The sequence below is a fragment of the Chelonoidis abingdonii genome, chromosome 1 (genome assembly GCF_003597395.2).
Source record: "Chelonoidis abingdonii isolate Lonesome George chromosome 1, CheloAbing_2.0, whole genome shotgun sequence".
Lineage (NCBI taxonomy): Eukaryota > Metazoa > Chordata > Testudines > Testudinidae > Chelonoidis > Chelonoidis abingdonii.
This window is the reverse complement of record NC_133769.1, coordinates 318,509,127-318,521,528: the sequence shown is the minus strand read 5'-3', so window position 1 is coordinate 318,521,528 and position 12,402 is coordinate 318,509,127.

Genomic DNA, 12,402 nt, shown 5'->3' with positions numbered 1-12,402 from the left:
CACTTCCTGTGAAGTCAGAAAGTGCAAATGCACATGGATTTTTTTAGATTAACCATATTTTTGAGAATCCAAAAACATTACATTCAAAATGTTGGCAAATGTTCGAATTGCTTCTTTTGTTGTCAGAACTGGGGCTCCCATCCCTGCTCATAATGTTGAGTCTCTTGGACTAGTTTTAGATGGACTTTTGGCTACATTGCATAAAAAGTAGCTAAACAAACATACTTCTTTTCAAGTAAGGCTGTATTACAGGTGGCATTATCAACTTACCATTTACCACTCTGCAGTGATTGCAATGCTACGGCATATTCTTTTCTAAGCACAGGTAAATACAACCCACCCTATAATGGAAATTCCAGTATAGCATATTCAACTGGCTCCAGCTGGCAAAGTACAGTCAATGAGCTTCTAAGATATGCATTGACCACAATTCTGTAAATGGGTATAGTGACACTTTCAACAATTCCCTATTCTACTTGTCAGAAATACTCACAAGTACTAGGAACACCAGCAATAACCGTAAAAGCAGCACATGACAAGCTTTAAAGGGTGCCTGTGGTAGCTTTTGGAACAGAGCAATGCTTCTATTTGTGTACTGGTTAGTGGGGGGTGGACTACTCCATCTGCCACCCCACCACCTACAACAATCCAGGGTTTTAAATACAATAACCCTGGATTGGACGCAGTATAATGCTTCATCATAAGACAGAACACTTTTGCTTTGAAAATTAAATCCTGGTTACATTTACCATTTTAGGTTCATATGGAGTTGAATTAAGTGAGAAAGACTCTTCTGTGTAGCCGAAATACTTTTATGAACTGTAGCAGAGATTGTGTCTTCCTCTGTGCATGTTCAGGGATTACTTCATCTTTGGCTTTACTATCATGTAAATAATAATAAATACTGTTTATCTGGTCTTATGTGATTCAGGTAGTATGCTGGCAGAAACTGGGTATAGGAAGAATACAAACAGTGAAAAGCACCTTAATTTAATCAGTCCTCAAGCTATGATCATTCTGTGCTGAAGGGTTTATTTCATACTTAGTATCACACATCATACAAAAATAGAGTATAGCTTTTTACATATCATCAAAAATGTATTCTAAGTAACTTGCTCTACTAGACAAAAATACTTTTGGAGAATGCCTTTCTAATCAAAACCTCACCTATAGGAAATGTTTCCAGGAATATCTCTCCAGACAATCCTCCTCCAAAATAATACAGTTCTTAGGAACACCCTTCCACACAAAACTTATAAGCAAAAGGCCTCTGAGGAAACTAAAGACTCATTCCCTTCAAGTTTGTGTACATATGCCTATGTCCCAGAGTGTCCAAAGTGCAGCTTTTATAGTTGCAAGCTGAGCTCAAACAACCCACAGGTGAACTAAAAGCCTTTCTATTATTCACCCAATTAGACTCAACCAGATCCCCTTTAAGAGTGGAGCCAGCTGCTCTTTCACCTGTTATGGGGGGTTGTTTTTTCCTCTCCTAGCTAGTGGGTGGCGGCTCTGCTCTAACAAGGGCTATTGCTTTCATTTGAAAAACTGATTTGATTTAAATTAAACCTGAACTGGCAGAACTAAAGCTGGTTGAACTCTGGGGGAAGTTCTGATATGTGTCTAAATTTCTCATATCCATCCTATCTGTAAGTTCAGCTAGGAAGACCAGCCCTAAAAGGTTGGGAGTGGGGCACTGGTAGGATGATAATGAAATCTTTGTAGGTTAAGTCCAGCTTTAGTTTAAATTAACAATCACAAATTCTTGATAAGCCACACATTCCATAGTGCTAGTAGGTACAATTTGTTCAGAGGTACAAGTTCCAAGGGAAACTGTAGAATCCCCATCAATGGATGCTCTGAAGAACAGGCTGAACAAATAGCTGTTAGGGATGGTCTAGATTTCTTCATCCTGCCTGTGTGCAGGGGACTGGACTTGACCTCTTGAAGTCCCTTCCAGCCCTACATTTCTATGTGTCTCCTAAGTGTCTCTGATATCAGCTACTTTTTGGTGATTTGTACTCTCTGTTCCCCCAACTCCTGTATCCTACAGTGATTGCATGCCTGCAGAATGCTGAGGTCAATGGAATGGTCATATGTGCAGCTTTCTCATCTAATTTCATAAAAATACTCCTTTGCACAGCAAACAGGCAACTAAGAGATGTGGTGCAGCGTTCTCAGCAGATAACTTGTAAATTCTAACCTTAGCTTTTACAATGACTCTGGCCTTAGGCAAGTCTGTAAACATTTCTGCCTCAGTTTCCCTATCTGTAAAATGTGGGTAATTTACTTATGTCCGTCAGAGGGTTGTTGGGATGATTCATTAGCTTACACATGTAAAAGCATTAAAGACCAAAAGTTCTGTCACAAGTGTCATGAACTGCTGTTGCCCCATATTGTCAGAAGCTATGCTATAGAAAATCCAGATGTAGTGATCCTGATTCTCTTCTTTTCTTCACCAGTTGTGCACTGCTATAAGTGTCATTTCACTTAACTTCAGTGGGGTTACTCCTGATGGTCCTTAGGGCTTGGGCAAGAAAATCACAAATAATTGGGAGAGCGTTTACTAGCTTGCCACCAGCCACAACTCAATTCAGCTACTGCTGAATCTGCAGACACACTAGATACTTCCTTTTGCTTAGAAATATAATTTCTTTGTCAGGTTTATCCATTAGATTTTCCTGTTTTAGCATTTGTCTGTCTTTACTCTTGCAGACAGAATAGACCAGGCTCCTCTGCACTCTCTGTCTTTGATATAGAGCATCCATTTTGTGAATGAAGTGCCATGACCTCTCTTTCTCTCTTATCCTGTGTGGACTGTTTTAAACTGGTCTGTTCTGCACAGTTCTGGTTTTTACTGCATAGTGCTTCATCTTTATAGTTATTATCAGACATTTATATCAGTTTCTTAACATGCTGGATATTACTGGTAGAGTATCCACTGTCCAAGGTTCCAAACGTAAATGGAAAATAGCTTTTGGGATGGACTCTAGAACTTTTTGGGTGCATGAGCATTTCAAGTATTAGGAAGCAGCATTTATTACCTTCATTTTTTGTTTTACATGAGGGGTGTGGAACACTTGGTACAGAAAGAGAAATTCTGCTCTGTGTTAATCTGAAGTAACGCCACTGAAGTCCTACAATACACTCTAGATTTATATTGGTATGGCTCACACCAGTACATGGGTATTTTATATATAAAACTGATTCTCCTAAAGTTTTTATGGTATCAATCACAGGGTATTTCAGATATTAAAAAAAAAAAAAATTCTGAACGCAGGGCCTGAGGCCAGTGCACCTCCAGAATAATGGCACTGAAGTTAAATCCATTGCCTTAAAAACAAAAACAACCCCCTCCCCAAAAACCTCAAGCTCCTGTTATATTTACACTCTGAAACCAAGTGAAAATGCAAAAACCACACTTATCCTTCCCTTTCTCCAAGAAAAAATATACAGAGGTAGGAGTACGTATGCATGCCATCACCCTGGTCACTTTGTAAGGTTGTGTCCCTTTCCTTCCTGCCCACCAACACCAACTTCCTCTGTTTTTGCTTCGTTGTAGACGGCAAACTCTTTGTGATAGGGACCCTGACGGGCCATGTGCCAAATGTTGCCAGTCCCTGATCTAGTCTGACCTCTGTATATCACAGGCCATAGAATTTCACCCAGTTACCCCAATAACTTATCTCTGACTAAAGCATATCTTCCAGATAGGCATTCCTGAAGACTTCAAGAGATCCACCACTTCCCTTGACAGTTTGTTTCAATGGTAAATCACCCTCCCTGTTTAAAATGTGTGACTATTTCCAATCTAAATTTGTCTGGCTTCAGCTTCCAGATGTTGGTTTTGTTATGCCTTTCTCCACTAGATTTTATTTTCTCCCCATCAAAGTACTTATGTGCTGTAATCAAGTCATCTCTCAATCTTTGTGTGGATAAACAAAATTGATTGAGATCCGTAAATGGCTCGCTTTAAGCTGTTTTTATTTTGTGCAGCTCTTGAATAATTTTTGTGGCTCTTCTTTGTGCCTTCCCTGGTTTTTCCACAGCTATTTTTAAATAGGGGCTACATGCGGGGACTGAATATGTCAACTGATGTTTGGAAAGCACCTCTTGCAATGCCAATATGCATCATCATCATCATCATCAATTATCATCAATGCACTGGTGTAAATTCTGTTCCAGAGAGGACTCTAGCCCACAGATTCCAGGAAAAGGGCACGATACAGCTTTAAAAGGCTTAGGCACATAACATGTCCAGGCTTACAGGGCTGCACAGAAACATAAGGGGGCATAAAAATCGGCTCCCATATCCCTGCAGGGCCGCTCTGCACCATAAGTCAAGGCACATAGGGGTAAGTCGGTGCTGCATACTCACTATTCCCTATAGCAAATGGGTCTTGCTGTATGTCCCCAAGAAAACAGGCCTTGCTGTATTCCAGCCAAATCAGCTGAGCAGCCCTGGTGAGGGATGGGGTAGTAATCTGCTGCTTGTAAGGGCTGGTAGCAGATTGCTACCCACGGGGGAGCGGAGTTGGAATCATGCCTTTCTGAAAACCAATTTCTTCTGTGCATGACCCCACACAAAGGACAGATTGTATCCACAGGCTCCAGCCTTGTAAGTTAGTCCTGTAAGAAATGCATAATGGCAGAGATTTTTAAAATAGTTTATTAATCTCCCAACAAAACCTCCCCATCCCTTGGGCCTAATTTCCCTTGCCCTCCTTCTCCTCCAGCTCCATTTGTTGGTTGTACCAACTTGTCGTGTCTTGTCTAAATTCAGGTTGTAAGTTCTGTGAGAGGGACTGGCTCTCATTAGCTCTTTGTACATCACCTAGCACAGTGGGGCCTCATCTGTCTAAATAGACCTCTGGGCACTACTGGAATACAAATTAATAATACTTCTATTTGTATTTCCCAATAAATGGAAAAGTGAGCTTGCTTCTTGGGCAATTGTATCCATTTCACAGTGCACCCTGGTTCTGCTTGCAGTCTTTGAGTGCTCTAATCAGCAATAATGGACTGGAGTTTGGAACAGCCCAACTCTGTCAGGTCAGGGCAAGCACAAAGCAATGAGAGCTGGGCAATGAGGTTGCACCAGCACCTTGTGAGGACACCTGTCATTATGGACTTGATCCTGTTCTCATGGGAGTTGATGGGCAAAATTCCCATTGATTTCAGGAGGAACAGGATTTGGTCTTAAGTTTGGAAAGAGGGGCACTGAGTGTTTGTAATAAAAGCATGAAGTACCCATACTGGCTCTAGTACCTGAGAGAGTGACAGTTCCAGTGATTTAGAATATCTGGGAAAGTATTAATATAGTCTACTTTGTTACACTGACGTCCAATTGCAGCAGTATAAACAGAAAAATATAGCTGCTCTGCAGCAGACATGACATAGCGTTTCACAAGAAAACCATAATTGTCTTGATACTTAACGTCAACAACTTACCACTACCACAAATACCTACCTGAACCAAACATTTCATGTGTAACCATAAAAAGCCCAGTTAGGGGGGAAAAAAACCCACCTGTTCAACCAATAGTTCTTTAAACCATGTTAGAAAAGGGCTGCTATTTAATGGTCAAGTTAAATAACGCACAACAGAGGTTAAATGGATCACTGCCATAGGAATCAAACTCAGACACAGAGACTCTGAACCGAGACAGAAGGGCTGATCCATATTCAAGGTGATCATTATGGGCCCTAACTAGCAAGAGGTGAGGGTAACAAAGACCTCCAGGAAAACAAGAGGAACCTCTAAGAGACCAGGTATGTGGGTGGTGGATGCTATTTTTCCAGCATACGGACAGAGAATTTAGACAAAGACATAAATACTCTTGCTGGAAGGTTGCAGAGTAACATTATTTTATTTCTGAGAATTCAGAACAATAATACACCAAGGAGGGAGAAAGGGAGCAGCCTGTTTGCTAAGGCAGAGAGGCACAACTCAACTCACCTTTAAGCTGGCTCTTTCCCAGAATGACTCTGACTGCACGCTTTGCTCCAGAGCCCCCAACCTGCAAGCAGGATCAACTCCCTACTCTTAAAATGAAAGTTTGAAATTCCAATACACTGCCATGGAGCAAGGGAAATTTCCAATATTTTGGGGCTAAATTATGGAAAAATTAGGCTAACAGAGATGGAAACCCATTAATAGTTTGGTTGAAATTTGTATTAAGAAAAAGCAAGAAATGATAAACAACGTGAAGTAGGGGTCATTTCTTTGAAATGATTTGAAATGTCAACTTCTCCTCTTCCCAAAAAAGAGGGAGCAAAATGTAACCCTAGGGGATCATAACCAATGATGATTGAGAAACTTCTTTTACTGTTATAGCACTGTTGGCAGTCCCCATGATAGTGAGTGAGAATCTGCCCACTATGGAGCAGAAGTTTATACGGATTTTTTGCTTTATGAAAATTCTGAGGAAGAAAATAATGTAAGGTTAAAACAAGCTTTGAAGGTAATTGAGACTGCTAGAGAAAAATGTATGGCATGACAAACCTGACAACACATCTGAAGGCATTGGAGTGATTACATGGTGGGTGAGAGCAGATCTACAAAAAGTCAAGGCCCAGATTTTCAACTGTGATTAGTGATTTGGGATACCTTCATTTTTGGGTGTCCACTTTCAGATATTAAGAGGGTGGATGATTAGCACTTTATAAAAGATTTGGCTCTTTGAAAGCATGGCGGTGGGCAGAAAATTGTGTCACTGTTGTCTGCTGAAAATCTTGATCCAAAGCTATAAGTAAAATGCACCTAAAAATATAACAAATCTGATGGGTTTCCTCTGTATGAGCAAAATTTTGGTTCATTTTTAGCCTGACCTCAACAGACAACGGTCTTTATGTATTGTTTAAAACAGACTCTGGGTTTATCTGGGATGATGCATAGGAGTGTGCTGAGGAGGATCTAAAGATTGTTGTCCACATCCCCAGTACGGGCATTGTAAAGTCCTTTCAGCAGATGTTAACAGTTATTATCTCATAGGGTGCTACTCTAGTTACCTGGGGACGACTAGACACCCACAGAGTACTGTTCCAAGTACGGTTTCAGATGCTGAGATCAGGTATGTCCAAACAAAGAGGTATTGGTGAGTGTATAGGCATGCAAGAGGTTCACAAGATAATTTCATGGTTTTGCAAATTTCAGGCTAGTGACAGACCACAAGCATCTTGTAACATTAATAAAAAATGAAGACCTAGAGAAAGTACTTTTCACAGCTCATGCATTTGATGAGCATTAAACTTTTGAGCAGGAATCTACACCTATGGGATTTGATAATCCCAGTGAATCAAGTGGACAAAACCCTCCTCAAAGTCAGAAGATCTGGATCAGAGATGAAGCTGGAGGCTCTTCCAGGTCAATGATTTCTGGTTAAACAGTAATTCTTTTTAAAAAGATTGTTTATGCTGAATAAATCTGTTGCAGGAAGGCAAGCAGGAGCATGTCTGAAGAAGGCTGTAGGTAGCAGCTGTATACGGAAGCAAAGAGAGAGGCAGACAAAGGAGCTCTACGGATAATATTCTTTTCCTCAGTTTAAAAAAGTGCCTTGTTCAGTGTTAAAAGAAAGTAATTCTTTCATTCTTTGCCATTGTCTCTGGCACTCATCTTTAGGTGGTGCCCTAATTAGATGCCCACTTTATCTTCCCCTTCTCCCTTTAACTGAGTATTATGGTATTGCCTGGAGATTCATGTTAATAACAATTTTTCTAATTCACTTTATCTCATATATAAGTACTTCTTTCTGCCTTCATTTCATTTTTCTTTCCTTAATTTCTCTAGCTTGCTGTATCTTAGTGTCTTGTAACATCTGCTGTCCCTCTACTTGTTCCTTCTTCCTCCATCCCATTCCCTCCCTTTCCCTACCTCTCTTTTTCTGGGCCATGAAAAATGCACCAGTTTCCTTTGCCTGTCAGTCACTCTTTCAAGTCTTTCCCAAAACAATACATTGATTCTTCTCTCCCTATTATCATTAGAGGATGAAGCGACCTCCCTGGAAGAATCTTCACCCCTCTTGCCAATCTTCAGTGGGGCCACTGGGTTTTGAATGCTGAGGGCTAGCTATTGGGGGTGGAGGCCTCTGGATGGTGGACAGTACAGTCACAGACCTGGCTCTTTGCTAATGTCATAGAGACCAACCTTTCAGTTATAAAGGGTAGAACTTAAAAAATAGATTTGCAGTTAGAGGCCAAGGAACACCCAGGAGCAGTGCCCTTTCCTACTATTCTTGTGGGCCAGCCTAACTCTGGCCCTTGCTCTGAGATGGATAGATATGTTGGCTTGTCTGCTCCCAGCAGAAGATATAGGGTGTTTACTCCGCTCAAACTAGCGGATTTGGGGGATTTGCTGATGCCAGGAGCATCTACATAGAGATCCTGTGTCTCTGTACTGGCTTCCAGCTCCCTGCTATCATAGCACATGCAGGAGCTATGCTCCCAAGCTATGTCCTTCTGGCTCAGAACTCCCACCTCAGAGAGGACTTCTCAGCAAGAGAGGAGCAGTAGATAAGCTATTGTCATGCTGGAAAAGTGCCAGGGATTTAGAGGTGATGAAAATGCAGAGAGTGGCCATCCCCCAGCTCTCCTGCTTCCCAGTCTTTGCCTGCTCAGTCCCGCATCATAAAGCCTATTCATTCTGAAGCCTGCAGCGTGCTATGAAAAAGGCAACAACAGGACCCTAAAGGTTTTTTTTTATTGCAGCAGGTATTATAGAAATCAAATCTGGCTGAACTTTTCTTTTTAATTATGAGAACTTGGCTATTTTATACATGAAATGCTTTGTTTTAAGTCAGTTTGTGTTCCCCCCATCCCTGTACAAAATGGAAAATATAATCAATAATCACAGAGATAGAAAACAGTAATGTCAGTAAAAGTACAAGATCAACAGATTGGGAACACCCTACCTTTGAAATATGCACCTCACATGTTAAGCACAAGGCTACGCATCCTTTGGCTAATGTCCAAGGCCTATAAACAGTATTATTTTTACCAGCAGAGGGGTTCCAATTCACCATCCCTGAATGCTATAGAAAGATGTTGAGAACAGCTGTAAAATTAATAACAGAAATGTGGATATAAAAAGGTTTGAAGTATAAACATTAACATTCCTTAGCACATACCAAATCTTAACATTGTTTTGCTTCCAAAAAGAGATTAAAATTTTTCATTAAATGCAGACTATTTTGAGATTGCAAAAATAATCAAGAGTTGAAAACACAGTGATCTATTTTGCACTGAAGCAATGAAAGCTATGAAAAAATTCCAGTACCACTGTAGCTTCTTATGGAGTTTGAATTCACTATGTTTGCAGGCAGTTTAGACACTAAACTAGAAGGTCAGATTCTGATCTCCATTAGAAGAACTCCATTGGAGTGGATGGACTCACTTTGGATTTACACCAGATTAAATAAAACCAGAGTCTGTCCCATAGTGTTTAGTTAACATTTATGGAAAGTTGTGTAGGTTAAAATGAAATTACAGGAGGAGTCTCCTCTATTTTAATTCCAATGTAATAGAAACATGAGAATGAAAAGGGAACACTGTATTCAGTTTTTCAGTCAGGGCTACTGTCAACGCCTCTTTCCTTGTGTAAGGCCGACAGACCCCAGTCATCAGCGGGTAGGATTAAATCTGGGACCTCTGGAGTTTAGTGAATGAGCCTCTACTGCATTAGCTAAAAGCCATATAGCACTTAGCTAAGGCTGTAGAGCAGACTCAATCTCTCTCTAAGTGGACTCGGTGCCACTAGATGGGACAGAACACCACACCCAGGATGCGTGTAGGTAATACTTGTACAGCTCAAGGTCAATTCAAATCAAGTTTAATTTACTGTATATTTTGCTTCCTCAATTAAAAAAAAAAAGGCCAAAGAGCTATCTCCCCACTTGTCCTGCTTAGAGGCACAGAGATTTTCTTCCAGAGATACCTGGGACAGTGGTAGGGAGAAAAGGAGACCTCTGCCAATGGGACCCTAGGATCTGCCAGTTCAAGTTTCAGATTATAATCCCTACGTCCATTTTTAGGATGAATGTGCACTCGCAGATGTACCAGGGAAGATTGCCAGCATCTGAGAGCTCCAACAGTCAGTTGGTTTACCTTCATCAAGCCAGCCAAGTTAACCAGGTTCAGCATAGGAGCTTGATTCCCAAGACCAGGGAATGGATGCATTTGCTTGAGATTGGAGCACAGAACCAGGATATTATTTCCTTACCCCTGATTCCCAGAGATATGAGAAGAAATTGGGTGGCATGGATGTGGCCTGGACGTGGTTGTCTGAACTGAGGAGATCACCACACATACCTCCCTGCAAACGTCCCTTTCTGCAGAACTTCTATCCCAGCACTCAGTGAGCTTCTCCAACCCAGAACATTTTTCACAGGAAGTAAGTGAATGTGAGCCTGTTATGGGAAATGTAGGTTCCAGTGCCATAAGCAGTTGATTGTACTCAGCTTTAAGTCTCCTTTTAATTGAGCCTGCGTAGTGCTGTGTCGTGGCTTTTCCTATATCCACTTGGGTCTTCCACCACACTGAGTGGGTGCATGGGTGTAACTGAAATCAGAATCATACCTGAGGTCTCCACGCTGGTCATGAACTTGATCCTGCTCCACTGAAGCTGATGGCAAATCTCTCCAGGTGAAATCCTGGCCCTCTTGATACCAGTGGGAGTTTCTTGCCTCACTGAAGTTAATGGCAACTTTTCCCCTGGTCTTTAATTAGAGCAAGGTTATGCCATAGATATCAAGTGTACCCTCAGAAGACAGAACCTGGTCATAGTGAAGCATGGTATAGTCTTCTCTGGGGATTTCTGGAACAACTAGAAAGTAGTAAGAACCCCCTCTAAAAATATCCAGCTGCAAAGCACTTATTTTAAAGGAAACTATTGACCAATCTTACTGCTGAGGAATGTATCACATGCTTTTTAGCTTGAAAGCACAGAAAATGGCCATAGCTAGATGAAGAATAAACATTTGGAGAAGGGTCCTTCCAAATATTGGGATTTATAAGCAAAGGAAAAGCACAAAAGGCCTTGATTTGGAGTAATTGCTGACTGAGGGAGTAACCTTGAAAGAGAAACAAAGCTAACAAATACATTGTGCTTTGCCTCTCAGATTTCACTTTCTATTTACCTTGGCTATGACAACACTGATGAAGTTGTGATAGATGTGTGTAGTGATGGCTAATGGGGTTCTATAACAGATGGTATATATTTGAACTTTCCAGACATCAGACAATAATTGCTTGCATGTAGCAGTGGAAAATAAGTTACAAAGAAAATCTGGACGGGCCAAAGGTCTTATTTTAAGAAAACACTGAGAAATGAAGACTCATGTGGCTTTCATTTTGCTAATAAACCTGCTGATGTGAAATCTGAACACATAAACAGCTAATTATCTACGTCATGGAAGTGCAGCTCCATGCTAGGGATCCAATACGCTGTGCTAGTTATTGAAGTGTATAACTGGAAGAAGGAAAACCAGATCTTTGCTCCTCAGCAACTCCCATTTTCATTAAGAAGGCACCAGGTATTGTACCAGCAAATAGTCTGGGAAAGGCGAAACTCAAACCTTTGGAGTAATTTATTGTAACACTATGTAAGAGGGCAGCTTGCTGTTGGGCTGGAGATCGAGGGGCCAAACCATCCCTGTTTACAGAATAAGTCCCACATGAGGAGACAGGCAATTTCCTCTAAAGAGCAGAAGGTGGCCACAGCACGGCAGAAGGTTGTAGTCAGGAGGTTGTAGTCAGACTTCAGAGATTGAGGAGGCTACTGCAGGGAAGATGCTGAGACTAGGAGAAATGCTTCAGCTAGGATGGGCTGGGAGTAGCCTGTTAAGGCAGGAAGGAATCTATCCAGGGCAGGCAACCTTGGGCTGAACCCAGCTGAAAGCTGGTGGGAAGACTTTTGTGCTTAGTTTTGGACTTTAAGTAAATTAATCAGACCCTAAGGAGGGCTGTTGTGATTGGATTGGAAAAAACATATGTGGAGCTTATTTGGGGATCCAAAAAGGGAAACTGAGGCTGGAAGCAGCATTTGGGATTGGCCTGAAGCCACCAGGGACTCTGTCAGGCAGTCACTCATCTACACACTGAAAAATATGCAGTTTATTTAATTAAAGCACTTTAATCTTATACAACATCTTTAATCAGCACCTTTGGAAGACAGGATATTGGGCTAGCTGGACCATTGGTCTGACCCAGTATGGCCCTTATTATGTTCATATGATTCCAAAGTGCTTTATATACCACAGTTTGAGAAACTACAGTATTTGAGCCAAATACAAATCCTTTAAAATTTGGAAATCTGACCCTAGTGAAGCCAATAAACAGAAGCATAAATTGCAGCCAGCAAAAAGTAAGATGGAAAGTACAAGAGCCAAAATGGAATTTGAAGAGCAAATA